Source organism: Salmo trutta, chromosome 15 (assembly GCF_901001165.1).
Source record: "Salmo trutta chromosome 15, fSalTru1.1, whole genome shotgun sequence".
In the NCBI taxonomy this organism is placed as follows: Eukaryota; Metazoa; Chordata; class Actinopteri; order Salmoniformes; family Salmonidae; genus Salmo; species Salmo trutta.
In genome coordinates this window covers 42,863,367-42,881,680 of record NC_042971.1, presented here as the reverse complement: position 1 = coordinate 42,881,680, position 18,314 = coordinate 42,863,367, and the positions used below count along the sequence as shown (strand labels likewise).

Here is an 18,314-nt window from a genome sequence, read left to right as displayed (position 1 = left end):
GTGCCCCTCCAGTCCCCCTGGGTGTACACTGTGTATAGCCTACTGACTGGGTTGGCCCTGTGGCCTGTGATAGGCTAGAGGGAATGCTCTCTTCCTGTCACTCAATGGGTTGGGACACCTTCCTTTTCTATGTGGTCTCCTTCAGGACCATAGGAGCTGACTGACAGGGGCGGTGTAGTAGAAACAGATCCACTAGGGACCGGCTCTCCCATGTATGACCTTACTGGCTCTCCCTAACTCAGGGGAAGGCAACTAGATTCAGCCGCGGGCCGATTTTTGTTGGTGCGCATGGTCGGGGGGCCGGAACATAGTTACACTGAACAAAAATATAAACGTAACATGTAAAGTGTTGGTCCCATGTTTCATGAGCTGAAATAAAAGATCCCAGAAATATTCCATACGCACAAAAAGCTTATTTCTCAAAAATGTTGTGCACAAATTTGTTTACATCCCTGTTAGTGTGCATTTCTCCTTTGCCAAAACAAACCATCCACCTGAAAGGTGGGCATATCAAGAAGCTGATTAAACAGCATGATCATTACACAGGGGTATCTAATGCAGGGGACAATAAAAGGCCAATCTAAAAAATTGTGCAGTTTTGTTACATACCACAATGCCACAGATGTCTCAAGTTTTAAGGAAGTGTGCAATTGGCATGCTGACTGCAGGAATGTCCACCAGGGCTGTTGCCAGAGAATTGTATGTTAATTTCTCTACCATAAGCCGCCTCCAACGTCATTTTAGAGAATTTGCCAGTACGTCCAACCGGCCTCACAACCACAGACCACGTGAACGACTTTGTGTTGGCGAGTGGTTTTCTGTTGTCAATGTTGTAAACAGAGTGCCCCATGGTGGCGGTTGGGTTATGATATGGGCAGGCATAAGCTACGGACAACGAACACAATTTCATTTTATTGATAGCAATTTGAATGCACAGAAATACCATGACTAGATCATGAAGCCTATTGTGAGGCCCATTTTTTAAGATACTGTATCTGTGACCAACAGATCCATATCTGTATTCCCAGTCATGTGAAATCCATAGATTAAGGCCTAATTCATTTATTTAAATTGACTGATTTCCTCATATGAACTGTAACAACTAAGCCCTAAAATAGATTGTTTTGAAAATAGCAATAATTTCATATCTTCAGTACATTTAGACACAATCACATATCCATTTGTTTTTATTTGTGGGAATACTTGTGCACAGATTTATTAAGTGAAACACATTTTTTGCTGAATTCCTGGTGATTTTAGTATTTTTTGACAAAATATTCAACAAAAAAATGTATAAATAATAAGAATTGGCTAAAAACTTTGGGGGGCCTAAAAGAATCTCCCGCAGGCCGGTGTTGGCCCCTGGGCCACCTGTTGCCATCCCCTCCCCTCCACTCCCCTAACTCATCCCCCTGCATCGCTCTGTGTGTGTGACAGTCCCTGCTGATCAAAGCCTTACACAGCTCCCATAGGAATCACATAAGGAGAGAGGGAGGATATGAGAGGAAAGGGGAAAGCATTGGAGGAGAGGAGAAGAGATGGGGAGATGAGAGGAGGAGTAGAGAATGGAGGAAGAGAGCAGGAAAGTAGAGGAGAGGAGAGGAAAGGAAAGGAGAAGAGTAAAGGAGAGAAGGAGAGGATTAAAGGAGAGCTGAGAGACGGGAGGAGAGGAGAAACAGGCCTGGTTATCTGGTTATCTGAGCTGGAGATGAGATATTGTAGTCATTCTGATCCCTCTCCCCTCTCCATCCTCCTCTTTTGCTCTCTCTCTCTCTCTCTCCCTCTCTCTCTCCATCATAGACAAGCTGCTCCTTGAGCCCAGGGACAGAGAATGTCTGCCCGCAAGTTCTATGAGACCAAGACAATGCTATCGATTTTTATATGATATTGCATCAAATGGTTTCATCGTTCAGGGAGCACCAAGCCAGGGCTGCTATTTCGTTTTCCCTGCAGTGGATGGGAGCATTGTTTGTGCCATCCATCGACTGGCTGGATTGAATTGGACTAGCAGGGAATTGCATGCGTCGTTATCATCAGATGAGTAACTTCAGAGAAAATGAGGAGAATAAAAAGCTACTTCAAATACTCCAGGTTATTTGTCTTGTTGAAAATAGCAGAAGTTGATGTGCTGCTCTCTCTCTCTGTGCTGTAATGAGATGGTTGAGGAGCGTCTCTAAGACAACAGAGGAGAGGGTTTGGGGAGTTCAGCTAGCTTCTTCCTGTTTTTCTTTCCTCTATTAGAATCCACTTGTGGAGCTTCAGATCAAAGCTGTATCTGAAGCATCATCTGCTAACAGCCTGTGCTGTGTGTATTTGACTTGCTAATTCCACTCATCGTCATTATTATCATTGTTATTATAAAGTGAAATCCTGTGGCAGGCAGGGCCCTGTATTCACACACTTCAGTATCTCTGTGTGTTTTCATTCTTCTCATCTCAGCCTCCTGCCATCTGTTGCTTTTTATTGACATTTTTATACCTTTATTTATCCAGGCAAGTCAATCAAGAACAAATTCTTATTTACAATGACGGCCTGGCAATTCCACAGTTACATGATGAACCCTTCCTTTAATAGGGGATATAGTCAACTCAATGCCAGGCGACCATCTGCGAGGGAATGCAGCAGAAATAAAAACACAGGCCACAGGTACAGAGGGGTAGACGTTAGGGGAGGGCCAGCTAGTATGGCCCAGACTGTTGAGGCGAGGATGGAGCTTGTGTCGCCCTTGCGAGAATTCCTCTCGCCGCCCAACGCCTCCTGCTTTTGATTTCCACTCTGGGCATACGCAGCCCCCCATGAAACATTCAGAAGGCTTTGGCCCCTCAGAGCTCCGACAGAGTGAAGGATGGAGGGAAAACAGGTAAGATTTAAAAAAGGCTCAGGTTTGACCTCAGTATTACAAGAGGATTTCTTTCAGGATTTAATATCCGAGTTCCCCCAATTAAGTAATTTCTGAAATGGACCTAATACATTCCCTCAATACCCGAGATCTCAGATAATTCATAGATATCCACTGGACATGACTCCCTGTAATGTTAAGATTTATAATAATAGCTCCTGGCACTATCCCTTTGGTATACCCTTCCAAGTATCCCTTTGGTATACCCTTCCAAGTAGTCCTGCCATTCTGCTACAGACAGCACAGACTGACAGCACAGACAGAAAGACTGGCAGACATACCATTCTTTGCTTGGGAGCTCATCATGTTAGGGGTCCGGTGACAGTTAGGGTCAGTGCACATTGAGACCTGTTCTGACCATGGTGTGTGTGAGTGAATCCTGGAGGACTTACTTAATCACGCAGGGTTCATGTGTGGAGCAGCACTGCACCCGGGATGGTATATGTATAGATGGGTTGACTTAGTGGAAGAATGTGGGTGTCCCTCTGACCCAGTGAAACTTCCCCCTCCTCTCCTACTACTCTCCTCCTCTCCTCTCCGCTCTGCCCACCAGGGGGGCTCCTGGCCTCTGGTGAACCCCTTCCTGTCTCTCTGGGAAGTCCCATGTCAGGGTGACATGCTGAATCTCCTGCCTGGCTGCACTCATCTACCCAGGCCTTGATCTGCTGGTTGGAGAAGTACTGGGTCTGAGTATCCCCCTTTCTCTTTCTCTCTCTGTCTTTTTCTCTCTAACTCTCTCTCTCTTTATCGCTCTCTCTCTTTATCTCTCTCTCTCTCGCTCCCTCTTCCATTCACAGCCTTTTCAGATCTGATTACTGTGAAGCCCCCAGGGCAGGAGCGAATCAGGAGCGAGAGAGTTATTGAGAAAATGTCTCTCTCTCTCTCTCTCTCTCTCTCTCTCTCTCTCTCTCTCTCTCTCTCTCTCTCTCTCAATGGCCTCCTGATCACCAACTCCCTCGCCCTCATCTACGAGGCGGCCAGGAGACGGAGGCTGAATGACAATAAGGTCTCACCTCATCTCTTTAGATATGTGTTCAGGTGGCCTTGTATATCACCACGTGGTGGTGTGTGCTATAGACTAACACATGTTCTATGCATTACGTTTATTTATGCTGTCAATTGGTAGAGGGGGTTCTGATTGGGTAGTTTATCACATAACCATTAGTCATTCAACCACACTTCCTCATGGAGAGGATTCCTGGTTGGTGAGGAACATCTCAGTGTAGTAGAATCATAGTAGAACCATTGAGGGATGGTACGCCTCGTAGTGAAACCATAGTCTTGTAGTGGAAACGTAGTTGTAGTGGAAACGTAGTCGTAGTGGAAACGTAGTCTTGTAGTGGAAACGTAGTCGTAGTGGAAACGTAGTCGTAGTGGAAACGTAGTTTTGTAGTGGAAACGTAGTCATAGTGGAAACGTAGTCTTGTAGTGGAAACGTAGTCGTAGTGGAAACATAGTCGTAGTGGAAACGTAGTCGTAGTGGAAACGTAGTCATAGTGGAAATGTAGTCGTAGTGGAAATGTAGTCTTGTGGTGGAAACGTAGTCTTGTAGTGGAACCGCAGTCTTGTAGTGGAACCACGGTCTTGATGTGGAAACGTAGTCTTGTAGTGGAACCACGGTCTTGTAGTGGAACCGTAGTCTTGTAGTAGAACCATAGTCTTGTAGCGGAAACGTAGTCTTGTAGTGGAACCACGGTCTTGTAGTGGAACCGTAGTCTTGTAGTGGAACCATAGTCTTGTAGCGGAAACGTAGTCTTGTAGTGGAAACGCAGTCTTGTAGTGGAACCGTAGTCTTGTAGTGGAAACGCAGTCTTGAAGTGGAAATATAGTCTTGTAGTGGAACCACGGTCTTGTAGTGGAAACGTAGTCTTGTAGTGGAACCACGGTCTTGTAGTGGAACCGTAGTCTTGTAGTGGAACCACAGTCTTGTAGTTGAACTGTAGTCTTGTAGTGGAACCACAGTCTTGTAGTGGAACCGTAGTATTGTAGTGGAACCACGGTCTTGTAGTGGAACCACGGTCTTGTAGTGGAAACGTAGTCTTGTAATGGAACCACGGTCTTGTAGTGGAACCACAGTCTTGTAGTGGAACCGTAGTCTTGTAGTGGAACCACAGTCTTGTAGTGGAACCGTAGTCTTGTAGTGGAACCACGGTCTTGTAGTGGAACCACAGTCTTGTAGTGGAACCACGGTCTTGTAGTGGAACCGTAGTCTTGTAGTGGAACCACGGTCTTGTAGTGGAACCACGGTCTTGTAGTGGAAACGTAGTCTTGTAATGGAACCACGGTCTTGTAGTGGAACCACAGTCTTGTAGTGGAACCGTAGTCTTGTAGTGGAACCACAGTCTTGTAGTGGAACCGTAGTCTTGTAGTGGAACCACGGTCTTGTAGTGGAACCACAGTCTTGTAGTGGAACCACGGTCTTGTAGTGGAAACGTAGTCTTGTAGTGGAACCACGGCCTTGTAGTGGAACCGTAGTCTTGTAGTGGAACCACGGTCTTGTAGTGGAACCACGGTCTTGTAGTGGAACCGTAGTCTTGTAGTGGAACCACGGTCTTGTAGTGGAACCGTAGTCTTGTAGTGGAACCACGGTCTTGTAGTGGAACCACAGTCTTGTAGTGGAACCACGGTCTTGTAGTGGAACCACGGTCTTGTAGTGGAACTGTAGTCTTGTAGTGGAACCACGGTCTTGTAGTGGAACCACGGTCTTGTAGTGGAACCACGGTCTTGTAGTGGAACCGTAGTCTTGTAGTGGAACCACGGTCTTGTAGTGGAACCGTAGTCTTGTAGTGGAACCACGGTCTTGTAGTGGAACCATAGTCTTGTAGTGGAACCACAGTCTTGTAGTGGAACCACAGTATTGTAGTGGAACCAAGAAGCTGCAGTGGGGCACCATGTGGAGGGAACTGTGAGAAACTGACAGCACTTCAGCCCTAGTGTGACATTTATCATGAGGCAGAGATTGTCATTCATTTGTGCAAACTTGTGTGCTGGGCCTAATGGGCTGCTGTTGGCCATGCTGATGAGCCCTGATGGATGACTGGTATGATGGCCAGAGACGATGAGGGGGGGAGTGATACACTGTCTGTCAGTCAGTCAGCAGAGCACACACACTCACTCACACACACACACACACACCATGTTACAGCAGCACTACACGCCACGCTGCAGTGCCTCTCTGACAGATGGGACCTCTCAGACACACTCAGCTTTAAGGAAACACTGATTTTGGGGCTCACTGGGACCCACTGTATTATTCCTCTTTAATTGCTATACACATCTGAATATATCACACAGTTTATTGTTTAAACTGCCTTAATATTGCTGGACCCCAGGAAGAGCAGCTAATTGGGATCCATAATAAATACAAATACAGTGTTTATTTTGTTTTGCATTAATCAATTATGTTCTCAATTTCTCAAATGCCACTGTGCAGTGCTTGACAACTACAAGCCTGAAAACCTTGTCTCTTTTGGACACCTCTTCCTGAGTGTCCTGTGTTTTGTTGGAGATGCTTTGAGTTAGTCAGAAGGTGATGTGTCCACATTGTCCAAGTAGGGAGATAGCTTTGGCACACTGGGGCAGGAAGAGAAACTGTGGCGCAATGTGAATATGGTAGAGTTTGGGTTTGGAAGCAGACTGCCATTGGATTTGTAGCTAGATGTTTCATCTCAGCAGGTTGTAACAGAGTTAATTATCCTCTAATCAAAATATTCACTAAATGAAAAGACCAGAAGGTACATTTCAGGAGGGAGAAAGCTGCCGCTCCAACTCTGAGTCAGGGCTGACCTTGTCAAAGTGACACAACAAAAGTAATGTTTTGAAGTAAAGCTGTTCTAGTGGGAGTTGCTTTAGCACAGAGAGAACTACAGGCAGGGAAGTGGCAGAGGCAGAGAGAGAGAGAGAGAGAGATTAGAGTGAGTAAGAGAGACGTCTGTATAATCTAACTCAGGGGAGAGGAAACAGACCAGAGGCCTCACATTTCAGGATTTCTATTTGGTTTCTGGCGCTCACTTCCCCACTGTAAAATAGATGTTCTCCGACGCGGAGACATATAGCTCCTGACAGATGTTTTTCTGCGTGTGTGCGTGCATGTTTGTGTGTGTGATGGGGGAAATATAGATTTCTGTGTCATAGGCAAAGTTGCTGTACATGTATCAATAATGACCACAGTCCCAAGTCTCTCATGTCATTTAATTCAAGTTGCAGGGTGTTCTGCTCTCCTGGTAAAGCTGGGCCTTTCTCATACCTTTCAGCTTACCTGCCCCCCTGTGATTGCCAGTAGTATCACTGATTGGAGGGAGGCTAGGAATATGAGGGAACAGTAGGATGGTTCTGATGTTATAGTTAATGGCAGGTTGCCCCTCTCTTTGACAAGAGTAATTTAGTCATACCTCCAATCGAAGCAATGATTTCTGCTCCCTCCGCCACCCCGACCGCCTTCCTATATGAATGCATAATGAACACCTATCAAGTAGTGGCTCAGATCTGTAGATGGGAGTAGTGTGCTGTTAAAATGGGCCCATATTTTAGTGAACTGCTTCAAGGTAATGTTCTTAAATGTGTCATTTATGATATTCCTCAATAGAGAATGATCACTGCCTCAGGGATGAATTTTCAGTTAGTGGTCAATTTCTTAGTCAGGTCCCCTGACATGGCCAACCAATTACTGTAGTAGGCAGGCAGGCAGGCAGGCAGGCAGGCAGGCAGACAGACAGGCAGGCAGACAAGGAGGCAAGGAGGCAGGCAGACAAGAAGCACTGCTTCCAACCCACACTGAATGGAGAAGGGAGGGAAGGCTGTAAATTACAGGCATGCCTCCATATAATGTATGACAACAGGGTGTTACTTGAGGATCTGAATGTTGAAAGATATTATGTACAGTACCAGTCCAAAGTTTGGACACATCCAGGGTTTTTCTTTATCTTTACTATTTTCTACATTGTAGAATAATAGTGAAGACATCAAAACTATGAAATAGTCAAACCCTCCCCTAACCCAGACGACGTTGGGCCAATTGTGTGCCGCCCCATGGGTCTCCGGGTCGCGGCTGGCTGCGACAGAGCCTGGACTCGAACCAGGATCTCTAGTAGCACAGCCTTACATTACATTTTACATTTTAGTCATTTAGCAGACGCTCTTATCCAGAGCGACTTACAGTAGTGAATGCATACATTTCATACAATTTCACACATTTTTTTTTTCCTGTGCTGGGGGCCACTGTGCCACTCTGGGGGCCCAAAGCAGCCACCCTTTGCCTTGATGACAGCTTTGCACACTCTTGGCATTCTAGGCTCCTGAGTGGCGCAAGGCACTGCATCTCAACCAGCTTCATGAGGTAGTAACCTGGAATGCATTTCAAGTAACAGGTGTGCCTTGTTAAAAGTACATTTGTGGAATTTCTTTCCTTGATACATTTGAGCCAGTTGTGTTGTGACAAGGTAGGGGTGGTATACAGAAGATAGCCCTATTTGGTAAAAGACCAAGTTCATATTATGGCAACAACAGCTCAAATAAGCAAAGAGAAATGACAGTCCATCATTATTTAAGACATGAAGGTCAGTCAATACGGAAAATTTCAAGAAGCGCAGTTGCAAAAACCATCAAGCGCTATGATGAAACTGTCTCTCATGAGGACCGCCACAGGAAAGGAAGACCCAAAGTTACCTCTGCTGCAGAGGATAAGTTCATTAGAGTTAACTGCACCTCAGATTGCAGCCCAAATAAATGCTTCGCAGAATTCAAGTAACAGACATAACTCAACATCAACTGTTTGCGTGAATCAGCCCTTCATGGTTGAATTGCTGCAAAGAAACCACTACTAAAGAAGAAAAAGAGACTCGCCAAGAAACACAAGCAATGGACATTAGACTCGTGGAAATCTGTTCTTTGGTCTGATGAGTCCAAATTTGAGATTTTTTTGTTCCAACCGCTGTGTTTTTGTGAGACAAAGAGTAGGTGAACGGAGGATCTCAGCATGTGTGGTTCCCACCGTAAAGCATGGAGGAGAAGGTGTGATGGTGTGGGGGTGCTTTGCTGGTTACACTGTTAGTGATTTATTTAGAATTCAAAGCACACTTAACCAGCATGGCTACTACAGCATTCTGCAGCGATTCTCCATCCCATCAGGTTTGGGCTTAGTGGGACTAACAGGACAATGACCCAACACACCTCCAGGCTGTGTAAGGGCTATTTTACCAAGAAGGAAAGTGATGGAGTTCTGCATCAGATGACCTGACCTCCACAATCACCTGACCTCAACCCAATTGAGATGGTTTGGGATGAGTTGGACCGCAGAGTGAAAGATAAGCAGCCAACAAGTGTTGAGCATATGTGGGAGCTCTTTCACGACTGTTGGAAAAGCATTCCAGGTGAATCTGTTTGTGAGAATGCCAAGAGTGTGCAAAGCTGTCATCAAGGTAAAGGGTGGCTACTTTGAAGAATCTCAAATATAAAATATATTTAGATTTGTTTAAAAATGTTTGGTTACTACATGATTCCATATGTGTTATTTCATAGTTTTGATGTCTTCACTTTTATTCTACAATGTAGAAAATAGTAAAAAAAAAAAAAAAGAAATGATTTGAATGTGTAGGTGTGTCCAAACATTTGACTGGTACTGTATATTGAATCAATATTTGACCCATGTTGTTTTAGATCGATATATTATAATATAGTCCAAAGGACATTCTTCTCCTATATCAGAGATCATCAATTAGATTCAGCCGCAGGCCAATTTTTTCTTGAGTGCTTGGTCAGGGTGCCAGAACATAATTACAAATAATTTGTAGACTGCAAATTGACCGCAAGAAGCCCAGATATATTATTTGACTAAAACGTAATCATTTCCAACCTTGCATTTGTATACGATCACATACCGTGCCATCAAAAAGTATTCATACCGCTTGACTTTTTTCGCATTTTGTTGCGTTAACTGCCAGAATTTAAAATGGATTAAATTGCGATTTTGTCACTGGCCTACACACAATACCCCATAGGGCTCTATTTTAACAAACCTAACGCAATGGTGAATCTAAGTGCAGGCGGTAGCACTATAGGTTCAGGGATGTGTCGACGCTTGGCCCCCCACTGGCCAATCAGAACGTGCTCCATGGCGAAATATGTGGTTGCTTCAGGTTGTGTATTTACGATCTTTTATGTATTGCCTTGGAATCAACTCCATTTCCAATGTCAGTCCGTTATAGTTTGTTAAATGACTTACAGAAACAAAATAACAAAATGTAGACCTATCCCATCTTTGATAAATAGGTTAACTTGAACCCATTTGCAGTCCACATTGTTCTAAGTAATTGCATGGCTTCAATAGCATTCACACTGATATAGGGGCTAGGCCTACTGTAAATTGCATTATGGCTGAGCATGGACATTGTCAGTAAGCAAGATTAAATTAATTATTGATAAGGCCTAATAAGAGAACGAATAGTTCTAATTCATTTCTAAACAAAATGAAACAACAACAACAAAGGCTAGGTCACATTTACAGGCACCATCATTTCTCCCTTTGGGCATGTAATATTAAAACAACACAAACTAGGAGGGTTTTACGCACATCCAAAACTGGACCTGCATGGCTAAAATAATGGGAAGTATTTTTTCTTAAAACTGCATTGTTGGTTAAGGGCTTGTAAGTACTGTAAGAATTTCACTGTAAGGTGTTGTAACCTGTTGTATTCTAACCTGTTATATTCGGCGCATTTGACAAATCAAATTTGATTTGATTTAATAGAGTTTAACATGATTTTTCAATGACTACCTCATCTCTGTACCCCACACATACAATTACCTGCAGTAGAGCAGTGAATTTCAAACACAAGACCATAGAGGTTTTCCAATGTCTCACAAAGAAGCATTTGTAAATGGGTAAAAAAAAGCTGACATTGAATATCCCTTTGAGAATGGTGAAGTTATTAATTACCCAGTCACTACAAAGATATAGGCGTCCTTCCTAACTCAGTTTCCGGAAAGGAAGGAAACCTCTAGGAGATTTCACCATGAGGCCAAGGGTGACTTTAAAACCGTTATAGAGTTTAATGACTATGATGGGAGAACACTGAGGGTTGATCAACAACATTGTAGTTACTCAACAATACTAACCTAAATAGGAAGGCTGTACAGAATAAAATATTCTAAAACATGTATACTGTTTGCAACAAGGAACTAAAGTAAAACTGCCAAACAAAATGTGGCAAAGCAATGACATTTTTGGGAAGAGATTTTTGATGTACCGATTCCATGGTACGCAAGATTCAAGACTTTGTGCTTTTCAGCTAAAATTATTGTACATAATTCTTGCCACCAACAAGATGTTGAATATTTGGGGCATACAATCATCGCAACTCTGCAGATTTTGTTGCGAGGATACAGAAGCAATAGACCATTTATTTTGGTATTGCCCTCAGGTAGCCTGGCTGATAATGTATAACATTGTTCTAAAATTGACCCTAGAAATAGTACTGTTAGGAGATCTGGAGAGACTGGGTCAGTGAATTACTGGTATACTAATATTCTTGGCTGTTGGCTGTTATGATTTTCATTGTCCTTGAAGTCTTTTGTTTTTTGCATTGTTGTTTTCTGTTTTCCTTTGTCTTTCTCTTTTTTCTATTTTGTTCATTTTGTTGGTTGTTGGTGCATTGGGTGATGGGGGGCTTGGGGTGGGGAATGGAATTGTGTGGGGGGATTCTACATGTAACCAAAAAGGGTTCTTCAAAGGGTTCTCCTATGAGGACAGCCGAAGAACCCTATTAGGTCCTTGACTGTGTCATAACAAAACGCTTTTGTACTCTATACAAAAATTGCATCCGATTCTGTTGGTGCAACCTTCCCAAGTTCTCCCATGGCGCTTCGCTTCTCCGTACACTCCATTGGCGTCCAGTCGAAGCTCGCGGTACTTGCCTACGGAGCAGCAAGAGGAACTGCCCCTCCCTACTTTTCATGCTATGCTTAAACCCTACACCCCAACCTGAGCACTCCATTCTGACACCTCTGGGCCATCCCACCCTTACAGGGTTTCAGCTCCCGCTCAGCCCAGTCAAAACTTTTCTCTGTTCTGCCATCCTAATGGTGGAACGCGTTTCCCCCTGAAGCTGGGACAGCAGAGTCCCTGCCCATCTTACAAAAACGTCTGAAACCCTACCTCTTCAAAGATTATCAAATCAAATCAAATTTTATTGGTCACATACACATGGTTAGCAGATGTTAATGCGAGTGTAGCGAAATGCTTGTGCTTCTAGTTCCGACCATGCAGTAATATCTAACAAGTAATCTAACCTAACAATTTCACAACAAATACCTTATACACACAAGTGTAAAGGAATGAATAAGAATATGTACATAAAAATATATGAATGAGCGATGGCCGAACGGCATAGGCAAGATGTAGTAGATGGTATAGAGTACATCGCTACACTCGCATTAACATCTGCTAACCATGTATCTTAAATAATCCTACAGCACCCCACCAAAACAAAAAACTATTCCTTTCGTGAACTAACACTTGCACTTGACTTTTGTTTTTACTAGCTCTGACTTTGCTAATAGCTACTTTATTGAAGAAAAATGTAATTACTATGACTGTGAGATGTGGTTGTCCCACCTATTTTAAGATGAATGCACTAATTGTAAGTCGCTCTGGATAAGAGTGCATGCTAAATTACTAAGAAGTAAATGAAAAATGTCAATGTCCTGAATCGACCCTCTTAAAGTGTGATGATGTTTGCACTGAGTTATAAGTCATTTCACCCTTTTAAACAACCTTCATTGTCAATATTCAGCAGTCTTATGGCTGTGAGCTCATTTTTCATAAGTGAATAATCCCATGCCCTGTGCCCAGAGGCTTGGCATCACTCAGCTGACTGGCATTTTCACACCATCACTGCTTTTTACTGTTCAGCTGGGACTTGGAAGGCTATAGTGGATGATTCATGCCGTTTCCTTTCTCCAGCGTGCTAGCTCTGTTAAGTAGATATAATCCACTCTGTAGTGCATCCCAGTGGAAAGCATGGCTGCAGGCTAGATAGAGGCCTGATACAGGGCTGATACAGAGCTGACACGCCCATACACCACCCCACAACACTCACAAGGTTAATGTGAATGAGAGATGAATTGTGAAGGTCACGACCGCTGGCTAAATCCTGCCCTCTCAGTCTGGCATGGAGTCAGCTGTGTTTTAGAGATGGTGATGCTTACTAATACATGTGTGTGTTCAGGAGGGAAGAGGATGCTCTGAGGGAGCCTGATTGAGAGTCTGAGGTCTGAGTAGTGAACTCTTCCCATGGCCCGTCTCATCCCCATGTCTTTCTGTGTGTGACAGCCTTCGCACACTCACCGCCAAGCTCCTGGCTCATTTTTTACAGACGGCAGGAGAGGAGAGCTATCCCCCTGAATTACTGACACACTCCAACCAGTCCTGACTGACTCACACAGCCAGCCAGGGGATTCACCCCCACCCAGCCCATGTGGTTGGTGGATGGCCCAGCAACGTGGATGTGACAGTGGGCAGTGTAGTATGTATGGTGGTGGAGGGACTGGAGCCAGTGGGGAGGGGAGTGTACTTAATTACAACTACAATTTGGTGGGTGCTTATATTTGTCCTATTTCACACATGTACAAGTGTGTATTAATTGGAAATGTGTTTTTCTTCATTTACCAACTACCCCTGAGACACCCTCAGACAGTGGGGTCACGGCCAGGGTCAGCCATTATCAACAGCAACCCTGGAGTAATTAGGGTTTAAGTGCTTTTCTCGAGGGCACATCAGCAGATTGTCCACCTTGTTGGCTCAGGGATTCAAACTAGCGTTTTTTTTGGTTACTTGCCCAACGCTCTAACTGCTATGCTATCTATCTTTACCAGGCACTTCCTGTGCTTGTTCCTGAGCTGCTATCCAGCTAAACACCACCCAGCCACCTAGTTCCCTATTGGACAGGAAGTGTGTGTAGGTGTGTGAGCACCAGTCAGTGTGTAGAGACTTTTAATGGTCCTATTTGTCCCGCCTGGTTCATCTTCACTCAGTAGGTCATTCCATGACAATTAGGCTGCTACTGCACTCTCCTGCTCTGCTCACCCCATCCCACACGTTACAGGTATTTAACCTCCCATTTGCTTTGATTGGAAAATGATGGCAGTCTGAAAATTGACGCTCTCGCAGGGTAGAAAGTGTAGAGGCACAATGGGGCTGAGAGCACGGAGCGGCGTTGCTAGCCAAGAGGACAGGAGCCCTGTGACAGCTACAAAGAGTTTTTCAGCAAACGAAGGGACAGTGTGTTTCAGTTGCCTCTGCTTTCTTTAAGCGGTTGGCCCTCCAACAGCCACAGATCTTAGTGGTCTTACACGGCAACTTCTCTGGAGATAGCGAGCCTTCACACTTGTACAGCACAGCGCTAATTCAAACACAGCAACCTCTCACACTTGATCACCACAATTATCATTGTAACACAGCAGCCTTCACACTTAGGCACTGGCAACCTTTATTCTAACTCAGCAACTCACACTGTATAATAACTCTGTATAATACCAGGCTGTTTCTACATTGGAGGATCAGTGGAGGAGTAGTGATATTTACCTGGAGCCTGTCAGAGCAGAGGTGCAGCCCTGGTCATTTGTATGGATGCTGGGGTTTACCTGCACTGTGCTGTGGTATCCAACCCAACAGGAGAAGCAGCTTGTCTTGAGCAGTGGGCAGGATGACATGCATGTGAATGTGAAAAGCAGCAGAGAGCGGGAGACCCTGTTAAAGCTGAGGCTTTAGGGTAGACACGAAGCCAGGAGGCAGACAGACAAACAGATGGACAGGCCTAGAGCCCAGGCAGGCAGTGGAGCAGACAGATTGTGCGGCGTAGTGAACAGGCTCGGCCTACCAAAGAGAAGAGCAGGCGATAGACAAACGGCACAGACACGCCAGCTCTGTCAGCCCAGCCACTCACACAGATATGCACGCTGCTGTATATTTCTAAAGCTCAGATAGATGTGTGGTAAATAGGATAAAGCTAGAGATGACTTTCTCACTGGGGTGGATGAAAACCTCCCCCCCCCCCCCCATCTCCTTTTCCCTATCAGTCTGTCAGAGTGGAATGTTATTTCTGTTCTGATCCCTCCCCCACCACTACAACCACCACCACATACACCCCTCCTAGACAGGTCCTGCTCTGTTTACCCCAGCTGCTCCTCTCTGAAGGATGGATGAGATTGTAAAGTTTCGGAGTTTGTGCGTGTGCGTGTGTGTGTGTGTGGATGTATTTGTGTGGTCTCATGTTTTTATATGTCTATGCAGATATGTCTGCATTCAAATTCTTTAGCGAGAGCACTTGATGTATTTCTCTCAGTGGTGTTGACATACAGTACATATACATATGTTTACATATACACTACCGTTCAAAAGTTTGGGGTCACTTAGAAATGTCCTTGTTTTTGAAAGAAAAGCAGATTTTTTGGCCATTAAAATAACATCAAATTGATCAGAAGTACAGTGTAGACATTGTTAATGTTGTAAATGACTATTGTAGCTGGAAACGGCTGATTTTTAATGGAATAATCTACATAGGCGTACAGAGGCCCATTATCAGCAACCATCACTCCTGTGTTCCAATGGCACGTTGTGTTAGCTAATCCAAGTTTATCATTTGAAAAGGCTAACTGATCATTAGAAAACCCTTTTGCAATTATGTTAGCACAGCTGAAAACTGTTGTCATAATTAAAGAAGCGATAAAACTGGCCTTCTTTAGACTAGTTGAGTATCTGGAGCATCAGTATTTGTGGGTTCGATTACAGGCTCAAAATGGCCAGAAACAAAGACCTTTCTTCTGAAACTCATCAGTCTATTCTTGTTCTGAGAATTATCTTTTTTTTTTTTTTTTACATTTTACCATTATTTAACTAGGCAAGTCAGTTAAGAACAAATTCTTATTTTCAATAACGGCCTAGGAACAGTGGGTTAACTGCCTTGTTCAGGGGCAGAACAACAGATTTTTACCTTGTCAGCTCGGGGATTCGATCTTGCAACCTTTCGGTTACTAGTCCAACGCTCTAACCACTAGGCTTCCTGAAATGAATGCTATTCCATGCGAGAAATTGCCAAGAAACTGAAGATCTCGTACAACGCTGTGTACTACTCCCTTCATAGAACAGCGCAAACTGGCTCTAACCAGAATAGAAAGAGGAGTGGGAGGCCCGGGGGCACAACTGAGCAAGAGGACAAGTACATTAGAGTGTCTAGTTTGAGAAACAAACGCCTCACAATTCCTCAACTGGCAGCTTCATTAAATAGTACCCGCAAAACACCGGTCTCAACTTCAACAATGAAGAGGCGACTCCGGAATGCTGGCCTTCTAGGCAGAGTTGCAAAGAAAAAGCCATATCTCAGACCGGCCAATAACAATAAAAGATTAAGATGGGCAAAAGGACACAGACACTGGACTGAACTCTGCCTAGAAGGCCAGCATCTTGGAGTCGCCTCTTCACTATTGACGTATATATATATAGCATATTTAGACCTGTCACATCTCCTGCTGATATACATATCCTCCTCCTACAGTATGGATATCAGAGATGTGACAGGTCTAAATATGCTATATATGTCACGTCCTGACCAGTGAAGGGGTTATTTGTTATTTGAGTTTGGTCAGGACGTGGCAGGGGGTATTTGTTTTATATGGTTCGGGGTGGTTGTGTATATAGAGGGGTGTTAGATGTATGTATTGCGGGGTTTTTGGTTATTGTTCTATGTTAGTTTATTTCTATGTTCTGTCTAGTCGTTTGTATTTCTATATTTTGCTAATTGGTGTTGGGGCCTCCAGTTGGAGGCAGCTGTCTATCGTTGCCTCTGATTGAAGGTCCTATAATTAGGAGTATGTTTGTTTTGGGGTTTGTGGGAGATTGTTTCTTGTATTGCTGTGTGTTGCCTACAAGACTGTTTTGTTGGCAGTTTATCGTGTTTGTTTTGGATGAATAAAAATTAGCATTCACGTACCCGCTGCGCCTTGGTCCATCCATTACGACGACCGTGACAATATGCTGTGTATGCTCTGTACAGTTGAAGTCGTAAGTTTACATACACCTTAGCCAAATACATTTAAACTCAGTTTTTCACAATTCCTGACATTTAATCCTCGTAAAAATTCCCAGTCTTAGGTCAGTTAGCGTCACCACTTTATTTTAAGAATGTGAAATGTCAGAATAATAGTAGAGAGAATGATTTATTTCAGCTTTTATTTCTTTCATCACATTCCCAGTGGGTCAGAAGTTTACATACACTCAATTAGTATTTGGTAGCATTGCCTTTAAATTGTTTAACTTGTTAAGTTGGGTTAATTTTGTCACATTCCTCCTGACAGAGCTGGTGTAACTGAGTCAGGTTTGTAGGCCTCCTTGCTTGCACACGCTTTTTCAGTTCTGCCCAGAAATTTTCTTTAGAATTGAGGTCAGGGCTTTGTGTTAGCCACTCCAATACCTTGACTGTGTTGTCCTTAAGCCGTTTTGCCACAACTTTGGAAGTATGCTTGGGGTCATTGTTTATTTGGAAGACCCATTTGCGACCAAGCTTTAACTTCCTGACTGATGTCTTGAGATGTTGCTTCAATATATCCACATAATTTTCCTCCCTCATGATGCCATTTATTTTGTGAAGTGCACCAGTCCCTCCTACAACAAAGCACCCCCACAACATGCTGCTGCCACCCCCGTGCTTCACGGTTGGGATGATGTTCTTCGGCTTGCAAGCCTCCCCCTTTTTCCTCCAAACATAACGATGGTCATTATGACCAAACAGTTCTATTTTTGTTTCATCGGACCAGAGCACATTTCTCCAAAAAGTACGATCTTTGTCCCCATGTGCAGTTGAAAACCGCAGTCTGGATTTTTTATGGCGGTTTTTGAGCAGTGGCTTCTTCCTTGCTGAGCGGCCTTTCAAGTTATGTCGATATAGGACTCGTTTTATTGTGGATATAGATACTTTTGTACCTGTTTCCTCCAGCATCTTCACAAGGTCCTTTGCTGTTGTTCTGGGATTGATTTGCACTTTTCGTGCCAAAGTACGTTCATCTCTAGGAGACAGAATGCGTCTCCTTCCTGAGCGGTATGCCGGCTGCGTGGTCCCATGGTGTTTATACTTGCGTACTATTGTTTGTACAGATGAACGTGGTACCTTCAGGCATTTGGAAATTGCTCCCAAGGATGAACCAGACTTGTGGAGGTCTACAATTTATTTTCTGAGGTCTTGGCTGGTTTCTTTTGATTTTCCCACGATGTCAAGCAAAGAGGCACTGAGTTTGAAGGTAGGTGTTGAAATACATCCACAGGTTCACCTCCAATTGACTCAAATGATGTCAACTAGCCTATCGGAAGCTTCTAAAGCCATGACATATTTTTCTGGAATTTTCCAAGCTGTTCAAAGGCACAGTTAAC

The 18,314-nt window shown here is 43.9% G+C and overlaps 1 protein-coding gene across 1 annotated transcript in view; it reads left to right on the top strand.

The window, feature by feature from the left end:
• LOC115149109 (RNA-binding protein Musashi homolog 2-like) overlaps positions 1–18,314 on the top strand; it is a 256,896-nt gene that overhangs the window by 157,763 nt on the left and 80,819 nt on the right. The gene's annotated exons all lie outside the window — the stretch shown is intronic.